Source organism: Astyanax mexicanus, chromosome 12, assembly GCF_023375975.1.
Source record: "Astyanax mexicanus isolate ESR-SI-001 chromosome 12, AstMex3_surface, whole genome shotgun sequence".
Taxonomy (NCBI): Eukaryota; Metazoa; Chordata; class Actinopteri; order Characiformes; family Acestrorhamphidae; genus Astyanax; species Astyanax mexicanus.
The window spans coordinates 23,910,906-23,923,715 of record NC_064419.1 but is presented as its reverse complement, the minus strand read 5'-3'; positions in this window follow the sequence as shown (position 1 = coordinate 23,923,715).

Below are 12,810 nucleotides of genomic sequence, written 5' to 3'. Positions count from 1 at the left end.
CACCAGAATCACATACCGCGGGTCTACGTTTTTTTCTGATTTGGGACAAAAATTGAAAAGTGCTTTTTGTCACATTTCTGAGCAAAATTTGGCCCAATTTACCATGCCCATGCATTTTCCCACTCGTTTGAGTAATTTTTCATGAAAAAAACAAGGTTTCATGAATGGTCAAAATTTTCACCAGAATCACATACCGCGGGTCTACGTTTTTTTCTGATTTGGGACAAAAATTGAAAAGTGCTTTTTGTCACATTTCTGAGCAAAATTTGGCCCAATTTACCATGCCCATGCATGGTCCCACTTGTTTGAGTAATTTTTCATGGAAAAAACAAGGTTTCATGAATGGTCAAAATTTTCACCAGAATCACATACCGCGGGTCTACGTTTTTTTCTGATTTGGGACAAAAATTGAAAAGTGCTTTTTGTCACATTTCTGAGCAAAATTTGGCCCAATTTACCATGCCCATGCATGGTCCCACTTGTTTGAGTAATTTTTCATGGAAAAAACAAGGTTTCATGAATGGTCAAAATTTTCACCAGAATCACATACCGCGGGTCTACGTTTTTTTCTGATTTGGGACAAAAATTGAAAAGTGCTTTTTGTCACATTTCTGAGCAAAATTTGGCCCAATTTACCATGCCCATGCATTTTCCCACTTGTTTGAGTAATTTGTCATGGAAAAAACAAGGTTAAATGACTGGTCAGAATTTTCACCAGAATCACATACCGCGGGTCTACATTTTTTTCTGATTTGGGTCAAAAATTGAAAAGTGCTTTTTGTCACATTTCTGAGCAAAATTTGGCCCAATTTACCATGCCCATGCATTGTCCCACTCGTTTGAGTAATTTTTCATGGAAAAAACAAGGTTTCATGAATGGTCAAAATTTTCACCAGAATCACATACCGCGGGTCTACGTTTTTTTCTGATTTGGGACAAAAATTGAAAAGTGCTTTTTGTCACATTTCTGAGCAAAATTTGGCCCAATTTACCATGCCCATGCATGGTCCCACTTGTTTGAGTAATTTTTCATGGAAAAAACAAGGTTTCATGAATGGTCAAAATTTTCACCAGAATCACATACCGCGGGTCTACGTTTTTTTCTGATTTGGGACAAAAATTGAAAAGTGCTTTTTGTCACATTTCTGAGCAAAATTTGGCCCAATTTACCATGCCCATGCATGGTCCCACTTGTTTGAGTAATTTTTCATGGAAAAAACAAGGTTTCATGAATGGTCAAAATTTTCACCAGAATCACATACCGCGGGTCTACGTTTTTTTCTGATTTGGGTCAAAACTTGAAAAGTGTTTTTTGTCACATTTCTGAGCAAAATTTGGCCCAATTTACCTTGCCCATGCATTTTCCCACTTGTTTGAGTAATTTTTCATGGCAAAAACAAGGTTTCATGAATGGTCAAAATTTTCACCAGAATCACATACCGCGGGTCTACGTTTTTTTCTGATTTGGGTCAAAAATTGAAAAGTGCTTTTTGTCACATTTCTGAGCAAAATTTGGCCCAATTTACCATGCCCATGCATTTTCCCACTCGTTTGAGTAATTTGTCATGGAAAAAACAAGGTTTCATGAATGGTCAAAATTTTCACCAGAATCACATACCGCGGGTCTACATTTTTTTCTGATTTGGGTCAAAAATTGAAAAGTGCTTTTTGTCACGTTTCTGAGCAAAATTTGGCCCAATTTACCATGCCCATACATTTTCCCACTCGTTTGAGTAATTTTTCATGGAAAAAACAAGGTTTCATGAATGGTCAAAATTTTCACCCGAATCACATACCGCGGGTCTACGTTTTTTTCTGATTTGGGTCAAAAATTGAAAAGTGCTTTTTGTCACATTTCTGAGCAAAATTTGGCCCAATTTACCATGCCCATGCATTGTCCCACTTGTTTGAGTAATTTTTCATGGAAAAAACAAGGTTTCATGAATGGTCAAAATTTTCACCAGAATCACATACCGCAGGTCTACGTTTTTTTCTGATTTCGGTCAAAAATTGAAAAGTGCTTTTTGTCACGTTTCTGAGCAAAATTTGGCCCAATTTACCATGCCCATACATTTTCCCACTCGTTTGAGTAATTTTTCATGGAAAAAACAAGGTTTCATGAATGGTCAAAATTTTCACCAGAATCACATACCGCGGGTCTACGTTTTTTTCTGATTTGGGACAAAAATTGAAAAGTGCTTTTTGTCACATTTCTGAGCAAAATTTGGCCCAATTTACCATGCCCATGCATTTTCCCACTTGTTTGAGTAATTTGTCATGTTAAAAACAAGGTTTCATGAATGGTCAAAATTTTCACCAGAATCACATTCCGCGGGTCTTTTTTTTTTTTCTGATTTGGGTCAAAAATTGAAAAGTGCTTTTTGTCACATTTCTGAGCAAAATTTGGCCCAATTTACCTTGCCCATGCATTTTCCCACTCGTTTGAGTAATTTTTCATAGAAAAAACAAGGTTTCATGAATGGTCAAAATTTTCACCAGAATCACATACCGCGGGTCTACATTTTTTTCTGATTTGGGTCAAAAATTGAAAAGTGCTTTTTGTCACGTTTCTGAGCAAAATTTGGCCCAATTTACCATGCCCATACATTTTCCCACTCGTTTGAGTAATTTTTCATGGAAAAAACAAGGTTTCATGAATGGTCAAAATTTTCACCCGAATCACATACCGCGGGTCTACGTTTTTTTCTGATTTGGGTCAAAAATTGAAAAGTGCTTTTTGTCACATTTCTGAGCAAAATTTGGCCCAATTTACCATGCCCATGCATTTTCCCACTCGTTTGAGTAATTTGTCATGGAAAAAACAAGGTTAAATGACTGGTCAGAATTTTCACCAGAATCACATACCGCGGGTCTACATTTTTTTCTGATTTGGGTCAAAAATTGAAAAGTGCTTTTTGTCACATTTCTGAGCAAAATTTGGCCCAATTTACCATGCCCATGCATTGTCCCACTCGTTTGAGTAATTTTTCATGGAAAAAACAAGGTTTCATGAATGGTCAAAATTTTCACCAGAATCACATACCGCGGGTCTACGTTTTTTTCTGATTTGGGACAAAAATTGAAAAGTGCTTTTTGTCACATTTCTGAGCAAAATTTGGCCCAATTTACCATGCCCATGCATGGTCCCACTTGTTTGAGTAATTTTTCATGGAAAAAACAAGGTTTCATGAATGGTCAAAATTTTCACCAGAATCACATACCGCGGGTCTACGTTTTTTTCTGATTTGGGACAAAAATTTAAAAGTGCTTTTTGTCACATTTCTGAGCAAAATTTGGCCCAATTTACCATGCCCATGCATGGTCCCACTTGTTTGAGTAATTTTTCATGGAAAAAACAAGGTTTCATGAATGGTCAAAATTTTCACCAGAATCACATACCGCGGGTCTACGTTTTTTTCTGATTTGGGTCAAAACTTGAAAAGTGTTTTTTGTCACATTTCTGAGCAAAATTTGGCCGAATTTACCTTGCCCATGCATTTTCCCACTTGTTTGAGTAATTTTTCATGGCAAAAACAAGGTTTCATGAATGGTCAAAATTTTCACCAGAATCACATACCGCGGGTCTACGTTTTTTTCTGATTTGGGTCAAAAATTGAAAAGTGCTTTTTGTCACATTTCTGAGCAAAATTTTGCCCAATTTACCATGCCCATGCATTTTCCCACTCGTTTGAGTAATTTGTCATGGAAAAAACAAGGTTTCATGACTGGACAGAATTTTCACCAGAATCACATTCCGCGGGTCTACTTTTTTTTCTGATTTGGGTCAAAAATTGAAAAGTGCTTTTTGTCACATTTCTGAGCAAAATTTGGCCCAATTTACCATGCCCATGCATTGTCCCACTTGTTTGAGTAATTTTTCATGGAAAAAACAAGGTTTCATGAATGGTCAAAATTTTCACCAGAATCACATACCGCGGGTCTACGTTTTTTTCTGATTTGGGACAAAAATTGAAAAGTGCTTTTTGTCACATTTCTGAGCAAAATTTGGCCCAATTTACCATGCCCATGCATGGTCCCACTTGTTTGAGTAATTTTTCATGGAAAAAACAAGGTTTCATGAATGGTCAAAATTTTCACCAGAATCACATACCGCGGGTCTACGTTTTTTTCTGATTTGGGTCAAAAATTGAAAAGTGCTTTTTGTCACATTTCTGAGCAAAATTTGGCCCAATTTACCTTGCCCATGCATTTTCCCACTCGTTTGAGTAATTTTTCATAGAAAAAACAAGGTTTCATGAATGTTCAAAATTTTCACCAGAATCACATACCGCGGGTCTACATTTTTTTCTGATTTGGGTCAAAAATTGAAAAGTGCTTTTTGTCACGTTTCTGAGCAAAATTTGGCCCAATTTACCATGCCCATGCATTTTCCCACTCGTTTGAGTAATTTTTCATGGAAAAAACAAGGTTTCATGAATGGTCAAAATTTTCACCAGAATCACATACCGCGGGTCTACGTTTTTTTCTGATTTGGGACAAAAATTGAAAAGTGCTTTTTGTCACATTTCTGAGCAAAATTTGGCCCAATTAACATGCCCATGCATTTTCCCACTTGTTTGAGTAATTTGTCATGGAAAAAACAAGGTTTCATGAATGGTCAAAATTTTTACCAGAATCACATACCGCGGGTCTACGTTTTTTTCTGATTTGGGTCAAAAATTGAAAAGTGCTTTTTGTCACATTTCTGAGCAAAATTTGGCCCAATTTACCTTGCCCATGCATGGTCCCACTTGTTTGAGTAATTTTTCATGGAAAAAACAAGGTTTCATGAATGGTCAAAATTTTCACCAGAATCACATACTGCGGGTCTACGTTTTTTTCTGATTTGGGTCAAAAATTGAAAAGTGCTTTTTGTCACATTTCTGAGCAAAATTTGGCCCAATTTACCATTCCCATGCATTGTCCCTCTCGTTTGAGTAATTTTTCATGGAAAAAACAAGGTTTCATGAATGGTCAAAATTTTCACCAGAATCAAATACCGCGGGTCTACGTTTTTTTCTGATTTGGGTCAAAAATTGAAAAGTGCTTTTTGTCACATTTCTGAGCAAAATTTGGCCCAATTTACCTTGCCCATGCATTTTCCCACTCGTTTGAGTAATTTTTCATGGAAAAAACAAGGTTTCATGAATGGTCAAAATTTTCACCAGAATCACATATCGCGGGTCTACGTTTTTTTCTGATTTGGGACAAAAATTGAAAAGTGCTTTTTGTCACATTTCTGAGCAAAATTTGGCCCAATTTACCATGCCCATGCATTTTCCGACTTGTTTGAGTAATTTTTCATGGAAAAAACAAGGTTTCATGAATGGTCAAAATTTTTACCAGAATCACATACCGCGGGTCTACGTTTTTTTCTGATTTGGGTCAAAAATTGAAAAGTGCTTTTTGTCACATTTCTGAGCAAAATTTGGCCCAATTTACCTTGCCCATGCATTTTCCCACTCGTTTGAGTAATTTTTCATAGAAAAAACAAGGTTTCATGAATGGTCAAAATTTTCACCAGAATCACATAACGCGGGTCTACGTTTTTTTCTGATTTGGGTCAAAAATTGAAAAGTGCTTTTTGTAACGTTTCTGAGCAAAATTTGGCCCAATTTACCATGCCCATGCATTTTCCCACTCGTTTGAGTAATTTGTCATGGAAAAAACAAGGTTTCATGACTGGTCAGAATTTTCACCAGAATCACATTCCGCGGGTCTACTTTTTTTTCTGATTTGCGTCAAAAATTGAAAAGTGCTTTTTGTCACATTTCTGAGCAAAATTTGGCCCAATTTACCATGCCCATGCATTGTCCCACAAAATTTTCACCAGAATCACATACCGCGGGTCTACGTTTTTTTCTGATTTGGGTCAAAAATTGAAAAGTGCTTTTTGTCACGTTTCTGAGCAAAATTTGGCCCAATTTACCATGCCCATGCATTTTCCCACTTGTTTGAGTAATTTGTCATGGAAAAAACAAGGTTTCATGAATGGTCAAAATTTTTACCAGAATCACATACCGCGGGTCTACGTTTTTTTCTGATTTGGGTCAAAAATTGAAAAGTGCTTTTTGTAACGTTTCTGAGCAAAATTTGGCCCAATTTACCATGCCCATGCATTTTCCCACTCGTTTGAGTAATTTTTCATGGAAAAAACAAGGTTTCATGAATGGTCAAAATTTTCACCAGAATCACATACCGCGGGTCTACGTTTTTTTCTGATTTGGGTCAAAAATTGAAAAGTGCTTTTTGTCACATTTCTGAGCAAAATTTGGCCCAATTTACCTTGCCCATGCATGGTCCCACTTGTTTGAGTAATTTTTCATGGAAAAAACAAGGTTTCATGAATGGTCAAAATTTTCACCAGAATCACATACTGCGGGTCTACGTTTTTTTCTGATTTGGGTCAAAAATTGAAAAGTGCTTTTTGTCACATTTCTGAGCAAAATTTGGCCCAATTTACCATTCCCATGCATTGTCCCTCTCGTTTGAGTAATTTTTCATGGAAAAAACAAGGTTTCATGAATGGTCAAAATTTTCACCAGAATCAAATACCGCGGGTCTACGTTTTTTTCTGATTTGGGTCAAAAATTGAAAAGTGCTTTTTGTCACATTTCTGAGCAAAATTTGGCCCAATTTACCTTGCCCATGCATTTTCCCACTCGTTTGAGTAATTTTTCATGGAAAAAACAAGGTTTCATGAATGGTCAAAATTTTCACCAGAATCACATATCGCGGGTCTACGTTTTTTTCTGATTTGGGACAAAAATTGAAAAGTGCTTTTTGTCACATTTCTGAGCAAAATTTGGCCCAATTTACCATGCCCATGCATTTTCCGACTTGTTTGAGTAATTTTTCATGGAAAAAACAAGGTTTCATGAATGGTCAAAATTTTTACCAGAATCACATACCGCGGGTCTACGTTTTTTTCTGATTTGGGTCAAAAATTGAAAAGTGCTTTTTGTCACATTTCTGAGCAAAATTTGGCCCAATTTACCTTGCCCATGCATTTTCCCACTCGTTTGAGTAATTTTTCATAGAAAAAACAAGGTTTCATGAATGGTCAAAATTTTCACCAGAATCACATAACGCGGGTCTACGTTTTTTTCTGATTTGGGTCAAAAATTGAAAAGTGCTTTTTGTAACGTTTCTGAGCAAAATTTGGCCCAATTTACCATGCCCATGCATTTTCCCACTCGTTTGAGTAATTTGTCATGGAAAAAACAAGGTTTCATGACTGGTCAGAATTTTCACCAGAATCACATTCCGCGGGTCTACTTCTTTTTCTGATTTGGGTCAAAAATTGAAAAGTGCTTTTTGTCACATTTCTGAGCAAAATTTGTCCCAATTTACCATGCCCATGCATTGTCCCACTTGTTTGAGTAATTTTTCATGGAATAAACATGGTTTCATGAATGGTCAAAATTTTCACCAGAATCACATACCGCGGGTCTACGTTTTTTTCTGATTTGGGTCAAAAATTGAAAAGTGCTTTTTGTCACATTTTTGAGCAAAATTTGGCCCAATTTACCATGCCCATGCATTGTCCCACTTGTTTGAGTAATTTTTCATGGAGAAAACATGGTTTCATGAATGGTCAAAATTTTCACCAGAATCACATACCGCGGGTCTACGTTTTTTTCTGATTTGGGTCAAAAATTGAAAAGTGCTTTTTGTCACATTTCTGAGCAAAATTTGGCCCAATTTACCATGCCCATGCATTTTCCCACTCGTTTGAGTAATTTGTCATGGAAAAAACAAGGTTTCATGAATGGTCAAAATTTTCACCAGAATCACATACCGCGGGTCTACGTTTTTTTCTGATTTGGGTCAAAAATTGAAAAGTGCTTTTTGTCACGTTTCTGAGCAAAATTTGGCCCAATTTACCATGCCCATGCATTTTCCCACTTGTTTGAGTAATTTGTCATGGAAAAAACAAGGTTTCATGAATGGTCAAAATTTTTACCAGAATCACATACCGCGGGTCTACGTTTTTTTCTGATTTGGGTCAAAAATTGAAAAGTGCTTTTTGTAACGTTTCTGAGCAAAATTTGGCCCAATTTACCATGCCCATGCATTTTCCCACTCGTTTGAGTAATTTTTCATGGAAAAAACAAGGTTTCATGAATGGTCAAAATTTTCACCAGAATCACATACCGCGGGTCTACGTTTTTTTCTGATTTGGGTCAAAAATTGAAAAGTGCTTTTTGTCACATTTCTGAGCAAAATTTGGCCCAATTTACCTTGCCCATGCATGGTCCCACTTGTTTGAGTAATTTTTCATGGAAAAAACAAGGTTTCATGAATGGTCAAAATTTTCACCAGAATCACATACTGCGGGTCTACGTTTTTTTCTGATTTGGGTCAAAAATTGAAAAGTGCTTTTTGTCACATTTCTGAGCAAAATTTGGCCCAATTTACCATTCCCATGCATTGTCCCTCTCGTTTGAGTAATTTTTCATGGAAAAAACAAGGTTTCATGAATGGTCAAAATTTTCACCAGAATCAAATACCGCGGGTCTACGTTTTTTTCTGATTTGGGTCAAAAATTGAAAAGTGCTTTTTGTCACATTTCTGAGCAAAATTTGGCCCAATTTACCTTGCCCATGCATTTTCCCACTCGTTTGAGTAATTTTTCATGGAAAAAACAAGGTTTCATGAATGGTCAAAATTTTCACCAGAATCACATATCGCGGGTCTACGTTTTTTTCTGATTTGGGACAAAAATTGAAAAGTGCTTTTTGTCACATTTCTGAGCAAAATTTGGCCCAATTTACCATGCCCATGCATTTTCCGACTTGTTTGAGTAATTTTTCATGGAAAAAACAAGGTTTCATGAATGGTCAAAATTTTTACCAGAATCACATACCGCGGGTCTACGTTTTTTTCTGATTTGGGTCAAAAATTGAAAAGTGCTTTTTGTCACATTTCTGAGCAAAATTTGGCCCAATTTACCTTGCCCATGCATTTTCCCACTCGTTTGAGTAATTTTTCATAGAAAAAACAAGGTTTCATGAATGGTCAAAATTTTCACCAGAATCACATAACGCGGGTCTACGTTTTTTTCTGATTTGGGTCAAAAATTGAAAAGTGCTTTTTGTAACGTTTCTGAGCAAAATTTGGCCCAATTTACCATGCCCATGCATTTTCCCACTCGTTTGAGTAATTTGTCATGGAAAAAACAAGGTTTCATGACTGGTCAGAATTTTCACCAGAATCACATTCCGCGGGTCTACTTCTTTTTCTGATTTGGGTCAAAAATTGAAAAGTGCTTTTTGTCACATTTCTGAGCAAAATTTGTCCCAATTTACCATGCCCATGCATTGTCCCACTTGTTTGAGTAATTTTTCATGGAATAAACATGGTTTCATGAATGGTCAAAATTTTCACCAGAATCACATACCGCGGGTCTACGTTTTTTTCTGATTTGGGTCAAAAATTGAAAAGTGCTTTTTGTCACATTTTTGAGCAAAATTTGGCCCAATTTACCATGCCCATGCATTGTCCCACTTGTTTGAGTAATTTTTCATGGAGAAAACATGGTTTCATGAATGGTCAAAATTTTCACCAGAATCACATACCGCGGGTCTACGTTTTTTTCTGATTTGGGTCAAAAATTGAAAAGTGCTTTTTGTCACATTTCTGAGCAAAATTTGGCCCAATTTACCATGCCCATGCATTTTCCCACTCGTTTGAGTAATTTGTCATGGAAAAAACAAGGTTTCATGAATGGTCAAAATTTTCACCAGAATCACATACCGCGGGTCTACGTTTTTTTCTGATTTGGGTCAAAAATTGAAAAGTGCTTTTTGTCACGTTTCTGAGCAAAATTTGGCCCAATTTACCATGCCCATGCATTTTCCCACTCGTTTGAGCAATTCTTCATGGAAAAAACAAGGTTTCATGAATGGTCAAAATTTTCACCAGAATCACATACCGCAGGTCTACGTTTTTTTCTGATTTGGGACAAAAATTGAAAAGTGCTTTTTGTCACATTTCTGAGCAAAATTTGGCCCAATTTACCATGCCCATGCATTTTCCCACTTGTTTGAGTAATTTTTCACGGAAAAAACAAGGTTTCATGAATGGTCAAAATTTTCACCAGATTCACATACCGCAGGTCTACGTTTTTTTCTGATTTGGGTCAAAAATTGAAAAGTGCTTTTTGTCATGTTTCTGAGCAAAATTTGGCCCAATTTACCATGCCCATGCATTGTCCCACTTGTTTGAGTAATTTTTCATGGAAAAAACAAGGTTTCATGAATGGTCAAAATTTTCACCAGAATCACATACCGCAGGTCTACGTTTTTTTCTGATTTGGGTCAAAAATTGAAAAGTGCTTTTTGTCACGTTTCTGAGCAAAATTTGGCCCAATTTACCATGCCCATACATTTTCCCACTCGTTTGAGTAATTTTTCATGGAAAAAACAAGGTTTCATGAATGGTCAAAATTTTCACCAGAATCACATACCGCAGGTCTACGTTTTTTTCTGATTTGGGACAAAAATTGAAAAGTGTTTTTTGTCACATTTCTGAGCAAAATTTGGCCCAATTTACCTTGCCCATGCATTTTCCCACTTGTTTGAGTAATTTTTCATAGAAAAAATAAGGTTTCATGAATGGTCAAAATTTTCACCAGAATCACATACCGCGGGTCTACGTTTTTTTCTGATTTGGGTCAAAAATTGAAAAGTGCTTTTTGTCACGTTTCTGAGCAAAATTTGGCCCAATTAACCATGCCCATGCATTTTCCCACTCGTTTGAGTAATTTGTCATGGAAAAAACAAGGTTTCATGAATGCTCAAAATTTTCACCAGAATCACATACCGCGGGTCTACGTTTTTTTCTGATTTGGGACAAAAATTCAAAAGTGCTTTTTGTCACATTTCTGAGCAAAATTTTGCCCAATTTACCATGCCCATGCATTTTCCCACTTGTTTGAGTAATTTTTCATGGCAATAACAAGGTTTCATGAATGCTCAAAATTTTCACCAGAATCACATACTGCGGGTCTACGTTTTTTCTGATTTGGGTCAAAAATTCAAAAGTGCTTTTTGTCACATTTCTGAGCAAAATTTGGCCCAATTTACCATGCCCATGCATTGTCCCACTTGTTTGAGTAATTTTTCATGGAAAAAACATGGTTTCATGAATGGTCAAAATTTTCACCAGAATCACATACCACGGGTCTACGTTTTTTTCTGATTTGGGTCAAAAATTGAAAAGTGCTTTTTGTCACGTTTCTGAGCAAAATTTGGCCCAATTTACCATGCCCATGCATTTTCCCACTCGTTTGAGTAATTTTTCATGGAAAAAACAAGGTTTCATGAATGGTCAAAATTTTCACCAGAATCACATACCGCGGGTCTACGTTTTTTTCTGATTTGGGTCAAAAATTGAAAAGTGCTTTTTGTCACATTTCTGAGCAAAATTTGGCCCAATTTACCATGCCCATGCATTGTCCCACTTGTTTGAGTAATTTTTCATGGAAAAAACAAGGTTTCAAGAATGCTCAAAATTTTCACCAGAATCACATACCGCGGGTCTACGTTTTTTCTGATTTGGGTCAAAAATTGAAAAGTGCTTTTTGTCACGTTTCTGAGCAAAATTTGGCCCAATTTACCATGCCCATGCATTGTCCCACTCATTTGAGTAATTTTTCATGGAAAAAACAAGGTTTCAAGAATGCTCAAAATTTTCACCAGAATCACATACCGCGGGTCTACGTTTTTTCTGATTTGGGTCAAAAATTGAAAAGTGCTTTTTGTCACGTTTCTGAGCAAAATTTGGCCCAATTTACCATGCCCATGCATTTTCCCACTCATTTGAGTAATTTTTCATGGAAAAAACAAGGTTTCATGAATTCTCAAAACTTTTACCAGAATCACATACTGCGGGTCTACGTTTTTTCTGATTTGGGTCAAAAATTGAAAAGTGCTTTTTGTCACATTTCTGAGCAAAATTTGGCCCAATTTACCATGCCAATGCATTTTCCCACTCGTTTGAGTAATTTTTCATAGAAAAAACTAGGTTTCATGAATGGTCAAAATTTTCACCAGAATCACATACCGCGGGTCTACGTTTTTTTCTGATTTGGGTCAAAAATTGAAAAGTGCTTTTTGTCACATTTCTGAGCAAAATTTGGCCCAATTTACCATGCCAATGCATTGTCCCACTTGTTTGAGTAATTTTTCATGGAAAAACATGGTTTCATGAATGGTCAAAATGTTCACCAGAATCACATACCGCGGGTCTACGTTTTTTTCTGATTTGGGTCAAAAATTGAAAAGTGCTTTTTGTCACGTTTCTGAGCAAAATTTGGCCCAATTTACCATGCCCATGCATTGTCCCTCTTGTTTGAGTAATTTTTCATGGAAAAAACATGGTTTCATTAATGATCAAAATTTTCACCAGAATCACATACCGCGGGTCTACGTTTTTTTCTGATTTGGGTCAAAAATTGAAAAGTGCTTTTTGTCACATTTCTGAGCAAAATTTGGCCCAATTTACCATGCCCATGCATTGTCCCACTTGTTTGAGTAATTTTTCATGGAAAAAACATGGTTTCATGAATGGTCAAAATTTTCACCAGAATCACATACCGCGGGTCTACGTTTTTTTCTGATTTGGGTCAAAAATTGAAAAGTGCTTTTTGTCACATTTCTGAGCAAAATTTTGCCCAATTTACCATGCCCATGCATTGTCCCACTTGTTTGAGTAATTTTTCATGGAAAAAACAAGGTTTCATGAATGGTCAAAATTTTCACCAGAATCACATACCGCGGGTCTACGTTTTTTCTGATTTGGGTC